Source organism: Lolium rigidum, chromosome 3, assembly GCF_022539505.1.
Source record: "Lolium rigidum isolate FL_2022 chromosome 3, APGP_CSIRO_Lrig_0.1, whole genome shotgun sequence".
In the NCBI taxonomy this organism is placed as follows: Eukaryota; Viridiplantae; Streptophyta; class Magnoliopsida; order Poales; family Poaceae; genus Lolium; species Lolium rigidum.
The window spans coordinates 140,125,986-140,145,844 of record NC_061510.1 but is presented as its reverse complement, the minus strand read 5'-3'; positions in this window follow the sequence as shown (position 1 = coordinate 140,145,844).

The following is a 19,859-nucleotide window of genomic DNA, read 5'->3' as shown; positions in this document are numbered from 1 at the left end:
TCGTGTGAGGAAGTGACGAATTCTGAAGATTTTGGAAGACAAGATGAAGGTTCACTTGTAGAAGCAAGTAAAATTGTGGGAAGTAACCACAACAATCTGATGGAAGGACCAACCAAACTCACTTTTATCCTTAACCAAGGAGTACTTCAACATGAAGTACCATGAAAGTGAGAAAAATAGTGCATATGGAGCAGTAGAAGTAGAGCCATATTCATTATGGAAGAAGGGAATGCAAGTGAAGTCACTTACAATACTATTTTCATAGTGTCAACAAGTGGTTATCTTGTAAAACAAACCTTAGAAGAAGGAAAATAGACAAGTGAAGTCGCAGTTGGTATCATCGGACCGCTGACTGATATAGGATAACCATGAAGAGAAAGAATGTAAAGTGAGGTATATCTTAACTAAAGCTATGTAAGTAGCCACAGCTGGTAGGTAGATATTGGCAACCACAACATAGCCACAGACTGGTATCCAATAAGCTACATCCGGTACTAGGTAGTCTGCAGTGGTACCAGATAGCCACAGCCTGAACATTTCTTTACCTAAAAGAAAGGGGGATTCCGCAGCTAGTATTTCACAGCTGGTATCTCGTAACTGGTAAAAAAAATAATTGGAGGATTCATAATGGATACCCACAACTGAGTGGATACACCACAAAGAATTCTTCGTGAGACTCTAGAAAAGTACAAACTACAAGTTATACCAAGACTAAACTTCTAACCTTGGAGTTTAATGATTATAAGAAAGGAAGTTTGAAGATCATTATGAAACTCCAAGGGGGAGAGGAAGGTTGAAGGAGAAGTATTAAAATATGATTTGGAGTATGATAGACGGAGAAAAAGGTCTGAACTGAGAGAAAGTCCAATTTTATTTTCATAAGATTGTTGGAAAGTATCCATATAATAGTACTCTCAGGAGGATGTCAGACCCGAAGCCGAAGTTTATATCTCGAAGAAGTAAGGGTTAGACCCTCACTTGAGTGGGTAATTACTAATTACTCAGAAGTAAAAGAGCTCAAGTAAGTCTAAGATAATGAAGTTGAATGAAGAAGATGTCGAAGGACAATCAAAGCTTAAGAAGGCTTAAGACCGAAGGAGTTTGACCATACCAAAACATAAGCCTATTAGAAAGATTCCTTTCATGGAACCTAAAGAACCCAAAAGGAAGATAACTAGCTTAAAACTAGAAGCCATGATTGGATGGACTAAATGAGTCTAATCCATTCGTAGGACTAAACAACCAGGACCATGCCTATCGTAATACCTTACCAAGTACCATTACTTTCGTTATGGTAGTAAGGGAAAACAATACCCTACCTTAAATAAATCTTTTAAAATTAAGGTTTGGGTATCGCAGCTGGTAAATCGTAGTGCCATATTATACCGCAGCTGGTAGAACCAAGCTTTGAGTACCCAAATAGGAAGATGTCACCACAACCATTAGTAAAGTCCATTAACACAATAAGATGCCTTAATCCAAGAATTTTTGGATAGTAAGCCTATAAGCTTAGAGTATTGGAAGAAATCATAGAATTGAAGAAAGTATCAGTGCCAGATATCAGAAGAATCCGGAAGGATCTGGACAAGGGATATATTTCACTATATCTAGTGAGATCACCATGGAGTTTGAAAGGATTGTGATCTAATCAAGTCAGTTCCACGTTCCGAAACATGAGAGCGTTCGAACTTCGGGACGAAGTTCAGTTTAAGGGGGAGAGGCTGTAATATCCCAGGTTTAGAGGCTATAAAATGAGAGAACACCAAAGTGTGCATTGCATTCATGCATAGAAAATCCGGGGAATTTTCGCGCTTTCAAATAAAACTTACCACAATGAATCGAAGTTTCACTTGACTTGCTGGAATTGAAGTAGATCATCAAGTCAAGTGCTATAAACTTCACTGTGATCTTTGTTAAAACCTTATTTTGGGTAGAGATGATTTGATCTATGGATTAGATCAAATGGAATTAGATTTACAACAACACATTCTTTAAGAATCAAACCCTAACTTATTAACACTTGAAAGTTAGCAACTATCTTTGTGTGTAATTTAATTCACTTATAAATAAGTTAAACCACAGGGTCTAAAGTGCATAAAAGCCACACATTCTTATTTAAATCATAACTTATTAAGTATATGGAATATCAGAAAACTAAATCCATTTACATTACGAATTATAGTTCAAACTATTTGAATAAAACTAACTATGAGTATTTTGGAACTCATATGATCATGCCTTGGTGAATTCAAACACCAACTATCCAAACTTGAGAAATAACCCTCAACCTTAACCTTTTGACCAATATTATAATGTAGATCGAATCAAAGATGGTATGATGACTCATCCACAATAATAAAACCATCCACATGATATTTAGTAGCAAATGCCACTTGGCTATCCAAAAATAAATCATACGAGAGGATAATCTCTATGCCATGTGGGATGAAAATATCTACATGACTTGCTTTCCAAGCTTTGCCACCTCATGCTCAAAGGATTGCTATGGATGAGGGCATGACAACCAAGCACCTTACTCATCTAACCAACACAAGAGTCACCACCTATGTGTCATGATACTAGAGCTTGCCCAAGCCTATAAATAGAGCCACACCCTTCATCCATTTGCTCATCAAGTACCATGATACATGGGCACAAACACATAGAGCCACTCCATATGAACTAGCTAGGATCAAGATGAAGAAGCTAGGAGGTGGAGGCATACCACAAGATGCGGGTTTATCAGATTTCTGAAGAACAAACTACGGAAGATACCAAGGTAGAATTCCTAGGCAAACCATATATTTAGAGGATCATATCATCATCTCTTGAGTAGGACCTTAGGATATTCCAAGACATTGAGAAGTGAGAGAAGTTATAATACTAATCATATCCATGTTCATACAAGAATATTAGAGAAGTACTAATCCTAGTTGTTCAAGTCAATATTTAATCTTGGAGGTGAGAACCCTATTCCAATAGCAAAACCTTAGGAAACCAATTCCATAATCATCACAACTTGGTACTAGTTATAAACCCTAAGAATCTAGGATGAGTGTGATGAGAGGAATATTAAAGAGGGATTAATGAGGAATGAGTGGATCTTGTCTAATGCATGATTATACCTTGTAGATATAGATGATAAGTTAAACACATATGATTAACAGATCTCATCTAGCACATAAAATAATAAGCATATCACTAGTAGTTAACACCAAACCAATCCTCATGCCTATTTACACTTCAATTAGTGAAGTATTTCCAAGACCATAAACCCTTTCACATTGGATCCACCCCACATAAAATATTGTTTCCTAACTTGTGTATCATGGATCACAAGTAATAAACCAAGCCATATATATACCTAAGACCTAAATGTAATTTGGTGATTGTAAAGTTTATCCAAACATCCTCTTAAACCTAAGAACCATTATACACATGAAATCATGAACCAATCCATTCTCGTTACCATTTAATTTAAAACTCTAACCATAATATAAAATACATGGGAATCTTCAATATTGTTAAATAATAACAAAACTTAATGACATGTTTACCATGCACTCGGTTATAAACTTCAAATCATTCAAAATAGGTTTGATTTCCAAATTTAAAGAGTTGAGATAAATACCTAAACCATTTCTATTTAATTCAAGTCTCACAAGATCTCAATTGAATCCTAACCAAACTATTTGTTTAAAATAATAAAACCATGCAGTGAGTATGATTATCAAATTATCTTGATACTCAAATATTTTAGATCCTGCAAAACAAACCAGAAATTAAATTTGAATACAAACCAAAATATAAAAACAAAAATAAAAATTTGAAATAAGAAAGAGAGGGAAACTTACCTCTTCAGCCGAAGCCTCAGCAGCCCAACACCAAGCCCACCAGTAACCCAGCCCACGAACGAAATGACCCAAACCACTTACGTTTCGATGCTTTAAAGATCGTGCGAGAGGAAATCGTCTTCGTTCTCTTCCCCGGCGTCGACAGCGCAGAGGTGAGCTCAGGCCACGTCCTCGACGACGATAAGGACGCCCTGGACGCCGCAGAAGCTTCTAGAACTCCACCCTATATCTCTCGCGTCCGTCTTATCCCTTTCGCATCAAGATTCACGCCCGTATGCAGCTCACCGTCGCCATCGCATCTCGGCCAGTACCGCCGGCGAGCCGACGAACCAGACCCTCTCTTGCCCTATAAATACTCCTGGAGCACCGCCAGGAAACCCTAGCACCTCGCTGCCCATCCATTCTTCCTCAATCGTTCTCTATCTCTCTCAATCAACCAAACTCACCGGCAGTCCTTCTCCGGCTAGCCGTCGATTGAGACCACCCCGGAGCTCACCGTTTGGTCGAGGAGATGCGCCTCGACGTCGCCGTTCTACTGGCAAAGCTACACATCCGGGGAGCTCGGAGCGACGCCAATTTTGGGTTTTCCCCTTGCGGCGGATCGCCGGGAATGGCGAGGTCCTCGCCGTCTCCGTCATCCATCGTCGTCACCGACCACGCCATCACATTCAGGGTGAGTTTGCGCGTCTGTAGAGCCTGCTCTCGCATCCTATCGACATCTGTAGCTTCATTTAGCCACTTCGCCGGATAGCACCGCCGCGGACATGATTGCCGGCGAAGCTCCGGTGAGCTATTCGAGTAGACAACCACACCATCGGGTTCAGTAGATCGAGAGGAGTCGAAATCATCCAGTAGTCCGTCCTGGGAGGCCTTAAATCGGCGTCTCCGTCGTGCCCTGCCTCGCCGGCGTTGAGCCGCCGGTAGGGTGACGTGGAGATGGACCCGCTGGTGGTGTTGACTCGGTCAGCTGCCAACGAGGCAGATGACTAGGACTTGGCCCCACTCGTCAGTGTCTATAGCTAGGTATGAACCGGTACGTTTAGTATTTTTGTTTAAATTCAAATTCCAGTAAATAACTGAAACTTTGCAAAATTATATAAAATCCATTTCAACTCAGAAAAATATGAATAATATATCAAAATGCTCACAAAAATAAACTCTATTCAAATAAAATATAAAACAAAAATGTGTGTCAAAATAAAAATTCACTTATTTTTAACTTTATTAATTATGCCTTTCCATTTGTTTTAAATACAATTTGAATTCAACAAATAGTTAAATATCAAAAATAAAATTTTAACTATTCAGTAACTAAGTAAAATGTTAAGATTAATTTTCTTTACCATAATTTCATTATTTAAATATTAGTGGTAATTCATAAACTCTAAGTTGCATATTACTATTTTCTATTTTCTTTAAATAGTAATAACTTAAGAAAATATTAAAAGCCAATATTATTTTGGTAAATCAAAACTTATTTACTTAAACATATTTAGTTAACAAGTTAATTATTTTAAACCCTAATAACAATTATTAAACCCTGATTCTTAATTAAACCAAAATAGGAGTTACCCTAATTATTAATTCTTGTGGAAAATTAATAAAATGTTAAACCATTACTAATTTTGATTCAAGGTAATTAGTAACCACAACTCTATTATCAATTGTTATTTTAGGGGTTGTACCATAACTTAGAAACCCTAGTTTCAATTTAGTAAGACTTTGATTCCATTATTTCATGTGATCATCTCAAAATTGTTTCAATTCTAAAACCCTAGGGGTTTAGCCCATGTGATCATAGCCACCTCAACTCTACATGTAGAACCTTGATAGGTAACCAATGAATGCATGTTCATGATCCACCAACATAAAACCAATTCACGTGAGCTTGTCATGTTAGGTCTTCATTTTTGAATAAACCTGGTATAATCCACTAGTGTCACCTAGGTATAAACCCTAGCTTGTTAATTGGATTAGTACCATTGATCACCCCTCCATTATATCACACCATTAGGATCAACTTCAATCATCAAACCCTAGTAGAACCATAATGATAAACCCTAGTACCAATCTTGTTTAGCAATTCACAACACATGCTCCTATTCCACTCAACCCTACTTAGGAAATGATAAGCCACTTAGCTTAGAAACCAATAAAGATTATTTGGTAAAGCAAATATGAAGTCATAGTAAACCCTAACTCATAGAACCATCTTGATAACCATCTTTTGATATGATGCTTAGGAGAAACCATAGTAATAAACCTACTAATACTTGCTACATGTAGATCACTTCTACTTAAGCACCAACCAGCCCTATTAGTAAACCCTAATAGCACTTAGCTCCTATGTATAGTAGTTCATATTCTTATTTAACCTGTTCTTCAAAAGTTATTCTTTTGAAGTACAAATGTCAATCAAACCATAGAAGCCATAGTTCTTATTTGAAATACTTCTTATTTCTTAAACAACATGTTCTTCAAAAGTTATTCTTTTGAAGTATAATATAAGTAATCATCAACCATGTCCCGTAGAACTTAAAAACTGACAACTGTTCTTTACATATTATTCCACCACTACTCTTTATGTGTATGTTTGTTATGATGTCTTATATCACTTGATTATGATGCTAATATAACCAAACCCTAATAAGAACCTTGTTTGAGAACCATTATAAAAGTGCAACCAACCCTAAAGAAATCTTTACAACTCATACATCCTAAATCATCGAGGTTAGGTTACGCTCGGGACGATTGCATCTCATATTATGCATTATAGCATCTTTGCCGGTTCTTTAAACATTGTCCTTACCGGACGATGATGGTATTTCAGCATTTGGAGTTATCACGTATCGAAGCTTTTGCCCGCATAATCTTGCAGTCAAGAAAGGCAAGTTCATCGCTTGCTCATGTCATTTGATTATTTGTATCAAACTATATGCAAAGTACTATACTTATCACTCATGCATTGAAAAGAAAAGTATTATTTTACAATTATGAATATGACTATGTGGTGGGCAATGGAACCATGGTATGTGTTGATATGGTGGAGGTTCCATTGCATGGGTACTACTCATCTAGGACTAAGTACCAATGCCGTCCAGTGATTCTAGCGCCGTACATATCGCGTTATCCATAAGATCTATAATGGCTCTGGGGAAGTCAGCTGTATCTTTTCCCTTCTGCACGCCAACGGATTGGTAGAGTCGGCGGGGTGTTGGAGGCACTGCCGCAATAGGTTGGGATAGCCTTTTAAATCCCCATCCATTAGTGATGATAAGCTCTACGATCTATGATGGATTGTCCGGAGTACACCGTGAGTAAAGCCGTATTATCGGGAGAAGTTGTTATCACCAGAATTTGACCGAGTCAGAGGTGGGCCGCGATCAAGATGGACGTGAAGGACATATATAGAAGGAATACGTGAATCGGCCTTTTGTACCAAGTTGGGCTTAATTGCCCGTGTATCTGTAACATATTAGATCACATCTTAGTTTAGAAGTTAGAATCTTACTCGTGCACGGTTTGGTGCACGCCCCACATTAGAAAGTCCGCTGGACTATAAATATGTATCTAGGGTTTATGGAATAAACAACAACCAACGTTCAACCACAAACAAATCTCGGCGCATCGCCAACTCCTTCGTCTCGAGGGTTTCTACCGGTAAGCACCATGCTGCCTAGATCGCATCTTGCGATCTAGGCAGCACAAGCCTGCCCACGTTGTTCATGCGTTGCTCGTACTGAAGCCTTTTTGATGGCGAGCAACGTAGTTATCTTAGATGTGTTAGGGTTAGCATTGTTCTTCGAATCACATGCTTTCGTCATGCGACCCTTGCACGTCTAGCCGCCCTTACACCTATCTTAGGTGTAGGGCGGCACCCCGCTTGATCATTATTTAGTAGATTCGATCCGTTACGGTTGCTCCTTGTTTCATCAAGGATTAGTTTAATATCCGCAATAGTTAGGCCTTACAAAGGGTTGGAGGATCCAGCGGCGTGTAGGGTGGCGTTTGCTAGCCCTAGAAAGGATGTTCCGGGATCAACCTCGTGTTGGTTTTTAGGCCCTGTCTAGGATCGGCTTACGGTCACCGTGCGCGAGCGCGAGGCCCAATCGTGAGTAGGATGATCCGATTATGCGGTGAAAACCCCAAATCGTCGTAGATCTAATCAGCTTTATCTTGATCAAGCAGGACCACCATATATTCGGACACCTCGTCCGGATCATGGGTGGATCGGCTCTTTGAGCCGATTCACGGGATAACTCGAGAGCCGATCGAGGCTCGTATTTAACGTTTACGTGTGTGCCCTGCAGGAAACTAAGCGAGGCATCATCCACACCTTCCCGACCAGGTATAGGTCAGGTGGCACGCCCTTGTGATAAACATCGGACGTGCGACCGAGGAGGCTTTGCGGGCCGTCGCTCCGAGGGACCGGGGCCGGCCGCAGCCCTAGTTGTTCCCGGCTCTACCGTGTTGACCATCTCTCGCCCGCCGGGGGGTTTCGACGTCAACACATTCCGGCACGCCCGGTGGGACGACCTTCGACATCCACAACATCGCCATCTACATCCGAGATGGCGGAAGACACTCCGGTCAAGTACGAGGATCCGCTCGATGAGCTCAAGAAGAAGCATGACGAAATCAAGGCAGTCCTCGAAGCCGAACTCATCGGCTCTTTCCACCGAACCCGCTCCCATGGCGTCGGGTGGAAGGGTTTCACACCTGAAGGCGCACTCGATGGAGTGGATCTGTCCGCCCGGTCGGAAGAACGCACCGAGGTCGCTGCGGCGGGAGATCAACTACATGGTGGCTCATTCGCTGCACCACCACTCGAGAGCCCTGGTGAACACCTTGGAGCGTGTCGCTCGCGCGTCGTCCGAGAAATCATGAGCCACCGGTATTCTCCGTCGGGACCAGCTGCGGGGACTTTCAAGGGAGAGATGCCGCTCCGGCCCCAGCCGTTCGCATGGGCAGCACCGGAACTCGCCGAACTCATCGGCATACGTCGTCTACAAGATTGGTGGTGATCCGGGTGACTACCAATTCCTACCGAGGCACCCAAGGAGATCCCGCACGGATACGCGTGCGCATACGTACCGGACCGCAACGCTCGGGCACTCTCGAACCGAGGCTGCAATATCGGGGGCCTCTGGAACGGCAGGAGGAACGTCAGGAGCCGATCCTGAAAAGCAATCGTGGCTAGCTAAGTACGCCACTCCGACAAACCTCCAAAGCCCAGCTCCTGCAGTTGGCTTAGAACCGGAAAAGCAAGCATGGCTGGTTAAGCCACCCCGGCGAATCTTCAGGGTTCGACACCTTCAGCCATCACAGCGGATCAGATTTGTGCAATTCTGAAAGATCAGTTCGGCATGATGCCGAAAAGGAAGACGTTCGGCTACACCAAGCCGTACCCCAACGACTACGAACTGATCCCGCTACCACCCAAATATCGGCTCCCGGACTTCACGAAGTTTAGTGGATCAGATGGTTCCATCTCCATCGAGCATGTGAGCCGGTATTTGGCACAGCTGGGCACGATCTCAGCATCAGATGAGTTGCGCGTGAGGTTCTTCGCACAATCCCTCACAGGATCGGCTTTCGGGTGGTACACATCACTGCCACCGAACTCCATCCGGACTTGGAAGCAGTTGGAAGAGCAGTTCCATGAGCAGTATCACTCGCGAGGCTTCCGATGTTGGTATTGCCGATCTAGCGCAAGTACGACGAAGCGCGGGGAAACGGTGTCGAGAATACGTCCAGCGCTTCAGGACCATTAGGAACCGATGCTTCTCGGCTCATATAAGTGAAAAAGAAGCGGTCGAGTTGGCGGTGGTGGGTCTCTCATCATCGATTAAGGATGTGGCCTCCCAAGCAGACTGCCCTTCATTGGCGCACATGGTGCGAAGCCGTCGACATATGAGCAGCGCCACCCGGATGTTTACCGGGACAAATTCAAGCGTGCGGTGACCCTGGTTGAGGCGGACGAGGATGAAGGTGCTGCGGGAGATCGAGAGGTAGCGAGTGGCTGAATGGACTCGAGCGACGAGGCCCCGTGACCTCGCAAATGGGTGAAGCCACAAGGCCCTCCAAAAGGGGTCGACTTCGACGTGACCAAGACTGAGCAGATTTTTGATCTCTTACTCACGGAGAAGCATATAAAGGTACCCGAAGGCCACAAGTTCCCCACGGCGCAAGAGCTGAACGGAAAGCCATACTGCAAGTGGCATAACACGTTCACCCACACCACCAACGACTGCAGGGTGTGGCGGCAGCAGATCCAAATGGCGATAGAAAACGGACGGCTAATTTTCAACCAGTACGCCATGAAGGTCGACACACACCCCTTCCCCGCCGTAAACATGGTGGAGTATACTTACCATGGAGGGTGCCAGCCGGATTTCTCGTGCAAAATCAATATGGCAGATCTTGGACACCACGCTGGCAAGGATGGAGATGAGGGCAGCTGCTCTCATAGCAAAGATACAGAGGAACCCGCTCCACGCGATCGGCTCCGCCAAGATGGCAAGCGCTACGTAACAGAGGGAGAAGTGAAGAACATAAGATATCGGCGACCTCTCTCCGATCACCTCCTCAACAAGTATGTGAGTCAGTACGACCAACGCCGACGGTCCAGCGATGATGATGAAAGAGATCGTCTGGCTAGAGAAGCCAGAAGACATCGTCGGCATAATCGCGATGAGGAGGAGCACGAACGTTGTGCCAAGGAAAAGGCAAGGGAGCGAGACGACGAGGACGAGCACTCGGGATTGTCCCTTCTTCGAGCACTGCTGGGATTCAGGAATGAGCCGATTGCCAACAATCGGCAATTGCCCGAGAATGCAACCGGAAGAAGAAGGAGGCAGCCAACGTGTCCGTGTTCGAGCGCTTAGGGCCTCTCCCGCCACCGCAGCAAACGAGCCGAGTCCCCTCGGTTGAAAGATCTCGAAGATTCGGAAGACGAGGGAGAAGAAGAAGACAGGTATCACCGGCCAAGGTGGTGCCCCGATGGACTCGGCCGTTCCCGGAAACGCAGGGTTCAACGATTGCGCGGCCCGGAAGAAGCCGAGAGGTTATACTTGCATACATTGAGGAAGGCAAGGCCCGATCCGGCTGCGAAGGTTCGGCGAACCTCGGATGAAGAGGGTCGTCCACGGAAAATGGAGTGGCGCCCCAAGCAAAGGAAAGCCGATGATGAAACATCGGCCGGCACAAACATGGTGCTCGTTCTTCCGACAAAGCTTAGCGCTCCACGATTACACGATGCACTCAAGGTGGGCGACAGCAAGCGCACCAACATGATAAAGTCAGAGATTGGGCTGGTTTTATCTACCGGCCTGAACGAGTAGCAAGAGCACGTCCTTCACCGAGCAAGCAAACGTGGAGGCCGATTCCAGCAATCGGCCAAAATTATCCTCACCAACCATTCTGCCTGGGTTCAACATGTTATCCAACAGAGCCGATACCATCAATTCTCTTGACAGAATCGGCTCGGGGGGGCACCCAGGTGGATAAAACACGAGGATATGCAGTAGAATTATCTCATCCTTTGGTGATGGGTATTGAAGTGTGGGGGCCGATGCATAAGTCGGCCGTAAAAAAAAATTCAAAAAAAAAATCCGAAACTTTTGAGCACAGCCGATGCAGCAGACATCGACTTAAGGATATGAAAGCCGATGCATGGCCATCGACTCAAGAGGAATAACTGTTACGATCAGAGGGTCAATGGAGCACGAAGGGAGATTTTAATGGAAGAACTCCTCAATGGAGTAGTTTAAGGGCTCGGATCCTCTCTTCAAGGACAAGGCCAAGAGCAGACCTGGACGTGCGGATCAGGTCAAGGATGGATTGCATTAGATCCGCCAAAGGAAAGGAGCCGATCTAGCCGGCAAGGTGCGGAAAGAACCGAAGAAGCTCGGGGGCAGCTCACCTTGAAGGCTCTTCGCTCGGGAAGCCGATTTATGTTCAAATCGGCTGGTTCTGCATAAAAAGCTCCCTCAGACATGATCAAGCCCAGGTCCATACAGCTAATTTGCGTATCCTCGTCTCTGTTTTGCCTTGGCTGGGACTCGGGGGGAAACAGGCCTGGTAGGTGCTCTATCTTTGAGAGCCGATTGGAGTTACCTCGGCTGTCACTGCATCATGATCTTCTCAGGGAGGAACTGGGAAGGAAAAGCCGTCGTCTGGTACGAGGTTTGGACCGTGCTGGTGCTGCAAGAAAAGGAAGAGACTGGTTTCTCAAATTAGCCGATGAACAGTCATCGGCTGCGGGACTGCCAAAACGCCACGGTCAAGAGAAACAATAATAGTCCGATTCATTACTATCGGTCTTGGTGTGGCAAGCGGGAGGATGGAAATTGGGTTAATGAAAGGAGAAATTGGAAGAACAATTCTCATTAATTCAAAGGAGCGGCTTTACAAGAAGAGCCGATGGCTCTCAAAAGAGGGATCTGGTGCCTAGTGCACTGCTACTGGCTAGTCCTACCCTACTAGTCGTCGCTGTCCTCATCATCGCCGTCGTCGAGGTCGTCGGCGCTGCTCCCAGAAGCTCCTCGCCGCTGCTGCCCCAGCCGTCGGCCGGAGCTTCCTCCTCCTCCTCGTCATCATCATCATCCTCGCTATCCGCCCGGCTGCGGAAGCGCTTCGTTGGAGGATACCCAGGCGGAGGAGGAGGAATCATCTTCCTCCTCCTCATCTTCTTCTTCCTCGTCGTCATCGTCGTCCTCGCTGTCCGCCCACATGCGGGAGCGCTTCTTCGGCGGAAGCCTGGCGGAGGGGGAGGCCTTGGTCCTCTCCGCTTCTCCTCCTTTCTTCTCCTTGTCAGAGGAGATGGGGTTCGCCCCGGAGCGGGGATCGTCCTCTTCCTTGTTCTTCGGCGACGGTTGGAGAGGGAGGCCTGAAGCAGAGGAGGAAGAGGAAGACATGGCTGCAGGGGAGAAGGGTTTTTTGGTTTGGTGAACAGAGCAGAGCAAGGGGATGGAGCGGTGAACCGTTTGGCAAAGATAAATAAAGAGAGTGAAGTGGAGATTTAATGCCATGACGGTTCTCAAGGGTGTGATGCTGAAATTGTCAATTCATACAGAGAAGCCCAGGAGGCGAGGCGTAATGATGGAAGATTCTGCGGCAGTTCTGCTCTGCCACGACATGACCCCTCGGAGGAAAAACAGAGTGGTTTTGAAATTATCATTACCAAAACCAGGGGGGCATGTGTTATCACCAGAATTTGACCGAGTCAGAGGTGGGCCGCGATCAAGATGGACGTGAAGGACATATATAGAAGGAATACGTGAATCGGCCTTTTGTACCAAGTTGGGCTTAATTGCCCGTGTATCTGTAACATATTAGATCGCATCTTAGTTTAGAAGTTAGAATCTTACTCGTGCACGGTTTGGTGCACGCCCCACATTAGAAAGTCCGCTGGACTATAAATATGTATCTAGGGTTTATGGAATAAACAACAACCAACGTTCAACCACAAACAAATCTCGGTGCATCGCCAACTCCTTCGTCTCGAGGGTTTCTACCGGTAAGCACCATGCTGCCTAGATCGCATCTTGCGATCTATGCAGCACAAGCCTGCCCACGTTGTTCATGCGTTGCTCGTACTGAAGCCTTTTTGATGGCGAGCAACGTAGTTATCTTAGATGTGTTAGGGTTAGCATTGTTCTTCGAATCACATGCTTTCGTCATGCGACCCTTGCACGTCTAGCCGCCCTTACACCTATCTTAGGTGTAGGGGCGGCACCCCGCTTGATCATTATTTAGTAGATTCGATCCGTTACGGTTGCCCCTTGTTTCATCAAGGATTAGTTTAATATCTGCAATAGTTAGGCCTTACAAAGGGTTGGAGGATCTAGCGGCGTGTAGGGTGGCGTTTGCTAGCCCTAGAAAGGATGTTCCGGGGATCAACCTCGTGTTGGTTTTTAGGCCCTGTCTAGGATCGGCTTACGGTCACCGTGCGCGAGCGCGAGGCCCAATCGTGAGTAGGATGATCCGATTATGCGGTGAAAACCCCAAATCGTCATAGATCTAATCAGCTTTATCTTGATCAAGCAGGACCACCATATATTCGGACACCTCGTCCGGATCATGGGTGGATCGGCTCTTTGAGCCGATTCACAGGATAACCTGAGAGCCGATCGAGGCTCGTATTTAACGTTTACGTGTGTGCCCTGTAGGAAACTAAGCGAGGCATCATCCACACCTTCCTGACCGGGTATAGGTCGGGTGGCACGCCCTTGTGATAAACATCGGACGTGCGACCAGGGAGGCTTTGCGGGCCGTCGCTCCGAGGGACCGGGGCCAGCCGCAGCCCTAGTTGTTCCCGGCTCTACCGTGTTGACCATCTCCGCCCGCCGGGGGGTTTCGACGTCAACGAAGTCTACCGGGGGTGTACGGTTGGACAAAAGGGTGGGTTTGCGGGGTCGCGGAGAAGGCGAGTGATTGGCTTGGATCTTATACGGGCCTCACACCAAAGGAAGTGTGGACGAGGACATACTCTCGGCCGGCAACATGGTTAAGATCTCTTGTGGGGTAAAGTAACGCACCTCTGCGAGAGGGTATCAAGAATTGTGACTGTCACTCCCTGTTCCGGGAAGGAACTGCGAACGCGGCAGGAAAGGAACTCCACGAAGTTCTAGTCAACTCGTGAAGACTGACGGGCATAGTTTTTCAGAATAAAATAAACCTTTTGAAGAAATGATTACAAAAACTTGCATTGGCCTATGAATTTCTGGTCTATGGCTGTAACTAGTGCATGATACACATATTTCCTAATATAAACTTGTTGAGTACGCTCGTACTCATTCTATCCCATTTGAACCCCCTTCTTAGATCAAGGCACTGAAGGAGAAACTACCGTGGAACTCGAAGACAGAGGAGCCAACTGCAACAAGATGAAGAATCCAATCAAAGAAGTCAATGGAGTCAACTTCTGCATCAGCTAGAGTGGAAACTTAGACTAGTAATAGAAGGGAACCTTTCCCTAATCATAGCACCTAAGTAGCTTGATTTCTTTAGCAAGCCAAGTAGCTCTTGAACTTAAGTTAGCAATAAGATACACCCGTATCCCGAGTTCTTCGGAATACCCCTCAACAACCACTCCGGAGAACCACCTCGGTGGGAAGTTTCTACTGATCTACGAAGAAAGCTTGGAGCCCCGGTATGGGAAACCATCTGGTTTTCCGTAACGGGAAACACTTGGAAGGAAGGACTAGTCAGAGCTATGCAAGAAGCAATTTCCCGTCCGTGTGGACAAAATGAGAACAAGATCAAGAACACTCGCTTCATCTACTACCCAAGACATGACTCCATGGGAAGATCAATGACCATGCCACCACACACGGAGATGAACCCCTATGTAGCACACCAGGACTTCAGGCTGTACAAAACCCGCAGGGATTTGGACAACGCCCTCGCCTCTCGCCAAGCACATCACCCGTGAAGACGAAGAATCCACCCGGAAGAGTAGTATCACCCCAGCGCATAAGTAGGTGTGAGTTGTATCAGGATCCCCTTGTATCGTAGAGCGAATGAATGGTTCTTCAAACCAATGGTGTGTTAGATTTGTAATGTGTGATGTTTGGTATGAATGAAAAAGTGTTGTTGGTTATACCCCCCTCAACACTACTCGAATGTTTAAATTTTGAACTTCGTAAACTCTAATTCAAAACAAACCGTAGAAATTTCCCTCTTATCTTATCATCCACTCCGATGTTCAGATGGCACCACCAACCCGCAACGCCACCCAAGACGCCATGCTGCAGATGCTAGAGATGATGATGGCCGACCGAGAAGCCGAGAGAGCTGAACGCCAAGCCAACATTGCTGCATGCAACAGCTCGCTCAGAACAACAACGGCCATGAGAACCACGACCACCCTGGGTCAAAACTGAAGAACTTTCAGAACACCAACCCACCTATCTTCAACAAGACCGAAGAGCCCCTCGATGCCGATGACTGGCTCCAGACGATGGAGAATAACTTGGAAGTAGGCTGGAGTGGAAGCCAATGAGAAAGTCTTGTTTGCAACCCACTATCTTGCCGGACCAGCCCGCGCTTGGTGGACAAGCACCCGTGCCATGAACGGAGGTCAGTTCATGACTTGGGAGGATTTTAAGCTCAAGTTTAGCAAGTACCATGTGCCCCAAGGACTGATCAAGATGATGAGAGACGAGTTCCGCGAACTCAAGCAAGGCAGAATGTCCGTGGTAGAATACCGCGACAGATTCCTTACTCTGTCAAGGTACGCCCCGGACGAGACCGACACCAATGAGAAGAGGAAAGAAAGATTTCTGAACGGACTCCATGACGAGATGCAGACCATACTGGTCAACATTCCCTTTGCTGACCTAGAAGCTCTGGTGGACTCCGCCATCCAGATGGAAGGGAAGCTTCACCAGGCCAATGAGAACCGCAAGCGCCGGATGATGAATCAGCATGGGTCCAGCAATACCCAGAAGTACCGCAACAACTCATCTGGAGGATATACTCCAAAGTACAACAAGCCCATTGCTCAGAACTACCGCCCAAACTACACCAACAACCACGGAGGACCCCCGAAGCCCGGAGGCAACAACAGCAACACCAATCCCACCAGCAACAACAACCCCAACAACAACCACAACAGGAACAACAACAACAACAACAACACTGGCCCTAGGACTGGAAGCAACACCATTCCCGTCAACCCCAAAGACAAGTCCACCGTCAACTGCTATGAATGTAGAGTTGTGGGTCACTACTCCAACGAGTGCCCCAAGAGACTCGCCAAGATTGCCGGCAACACCGCTGCACCTCCTCAGAACCAACGCCGCTTTGCCGCGAGAAAGAACCAGAACAACAACGGCCGCTACTACAACATGACTGCCACTGAAGCCCAAGAAGCACCTCAGGCCATGCCAAGTATGTCTTCCTATTAAATCATATCGCCCAATCTCTCTTAGGAACCTAACTTTTCTTAAAATCTCGGGACGAGATTTGTTTAAGGGGGAAGGGTTTGTAACACCCCAAATTTCAAAACAAAGAGAAAATGAATTTCCTTTTTCCAAAAATGAGAACCAACAAAAACTTTTCTTACATAGAGTGCTATGCATAGTGCTCATACCTAATATTTGGGTTTTGCCATGATGAGTGTTATTATGCTTATGTGATAAACCCTAAAACTCTAAAGTGATCAAGTGAAGATCACAAACCAAATAAAATAAAAGAGAAAGAAATCAAATAAGAAAAAAAAACCTAAACCCTAACCTTCTCAAAAATCTTTGGGATCTATTTTGAGGAACCAAAATAAAAGAAAAAGACATATGTGGGCATGTAGCCCAAATATGTAAATATTTGAATCCTACCCTTCTTACTTTGCTAAATGGTGGTGAACCATTGCAAAACTTACTAAATCCTAAAACCTCATCTCTCTTCTCACCAACCTTTGAAAAACAAAATAAAAAGAAATGATCTTAATTAAGAAAGAGGCATATGCAAGACTATGGCTATTTTTGCAAATGCTAAACTTTTCCTTGTCTACCTTGTGTAGATGATTTGAAATATCTCAACACACCTAATCTAGTGCTACCAACCCAATTCAAGTGAGAAACAAAACTAAGTAAAACATATGCATAGAAGCATATGTGGCACTTAGCCAAAATATCAAATCTTGACCTAGGCACTCCCATTGCCTCAAAATGGTTTGAACCCTTTACCCAACTTATTCTAACACCAAAATAACCTCACACTTGCTTAAGAGAAGTAAAGAAAAATAAAGGAATAAAAATTAGAAAATCACAAAACCCTCACATAAGGCTTATGCCATTTTTATAAATTTTGACCCTAGACCATTTTGGTCTTCACCATGAGTTGAATAATGTTATTAAACACTTATTACAACTTTTGGAATCAAAGAAACACATTTCAAATGATTTTCAAACTCAAATTGTGCTCACATGTGATATTGGTCAAAACTGCCAATTATAGTCTGATCACTACTTTGAGCCCCTGCAATTCAAAATTTTCAACCTAAACCTGGTCAACCCTTTCCACCTCATCCAAGACAACATCAAGGTGAACACTTTTTGTAAAGATCACCATGCCAAATTATTTTTAGATCCATAGCTATGCTCATCCAAAGTTGCAACTTTTTATTAAGTTCAACAATCTCACACTTGTTGATTTTTGCAAATCTTTGAATTCAACAATTCCACCACCACACCTCATCTTCTCTGATCATTTCAAACTCAACAAAACACACTCTTTTCAAATTGGGCAACCATTTGAATTGAATCAAATTTGGACAAAATTTACAAATTGCAATAGGGAACTATTTGACACTATTTCAAATAGTGTCCTATCTAACCCTAACCTACCCCAAATCTCTCTCTCTAGTCCCCTTGACTCCTCTCACCCTAGCCCATGCACAGAAGCCCTAAGGAGACAAGCAAGCCTAGCCATGGCAAGGCCATGCCGGCCATGTTCCCCATGGCCGCCCACCTCACGGCCACTCGCACCCTATAAAAGGAGCCACCCCCGCGCCATCCTCTTCACAACAAACCTACGCCCCTCGCTCTTCTGATCCTCCTCGACCACCTCTCTCCCTCAATTGCTCACCGGAGCCACTCAATTGATCGTCGGAGCCCACGGCGGAACTGAGATCGCCGCCGACTAATCCGAGCACCATCGGCGACGCCACCAGTACCAGGCGACTCCCCTTCGTCGACAACCTCATCTCGCACCATCGCCACCCCTCGCCGGAGCTCCATCACGCCGCCGACCCCCTACCTCCGCCGCTCCAGCAAGCATCTCCCCCCGACGAAGACGACGCTCCTGCACCGCCCGATCTGCTTCTGATCCAACGGCCCGCACCATCCCGTACCGATTCGGGTGAGTGAAGTCGCTGACAGCTGGGTCCTACTGTCAGCTGGCCCGCAGCGCTAGCTGGGCCGGCCCACTCCTTCTCCCGCTGCGCAGCCCACCTAGTTTCCCACCGGCCCGTTTAAATTCAAATCTCAAATTCTGTTTAAAGTCAAATAGCTCACAGATGCTTTTTCAAATTTAAATAGAATCAATTTGGCTTAACCAAATTCAATGAATTTTATATTGTTGGAAAGCTAGTTAAAAGTTCTACAACATGCCACTAGTCCCACTTCAAGATCTGTTGTAGAAATAATCTGATAAAAAGATAAAGGCAGGGACTTTTCCCTATTCAAATAATTCTTAAAAATCAACCAAAATAGATATTAAGTTAATTCCAACTCCAATAGCTCACATTTGACTTACACTAATTTTTCTGCAAGAAAATGGTGTGGTCACTTTGCATGATCATGCCCTAGTTTAATTAGTGGACAATATGGCTATTTTCTCTAAGTGATATTGTCCAAAACTATTATGCAAATTATATGAAGTGTTTCACTTCATTTAAATATTGTCCCAAATGCTTTCATATGAAGTATTGACCCCTGGTCAAATACTCTCAAATGAAATGCTTGGTGATTTTAAATCATAATAGGCATTATTAAATGGTATGGGGTACTCTACCTCATTTAAATCAATTCCTCAAATAATGATGAATGATTGACTTATGTCAACATGATTTCATGAATAATTGTTTGAGGAAATTAAATCTTAAGAAGATTCAATGAGAGGAAATTATTTCTCAAAAACTACATAGAAACTATCATTTACATATGTAATGAGACGAAATTATTTTTCCTCAAGCATTACAACCAATGCACCCTATTTGTGTTAATGGTGTGAATAGATTAGTTTGTGTGAATACAGGTGATGTTTAGAATAGCCCATGAATTGCTTGGTGATTGTATCCTCGTATCCGTGTATAGACGCTAGTACCGGAGAATACCAGGAAGAGGAAGGATTCTACCCAGAAGATGAAGAGCACTTTGATCACCTCAACCACCAAGGCAAGCTAACACCAATGCAAGCTAGACTATTGCAAGTTATAATGTTGCAAGCTAATATTCTTGCAAAGTGCAAAGCCCCTTGGGGCAAGGCACCATGAATTTT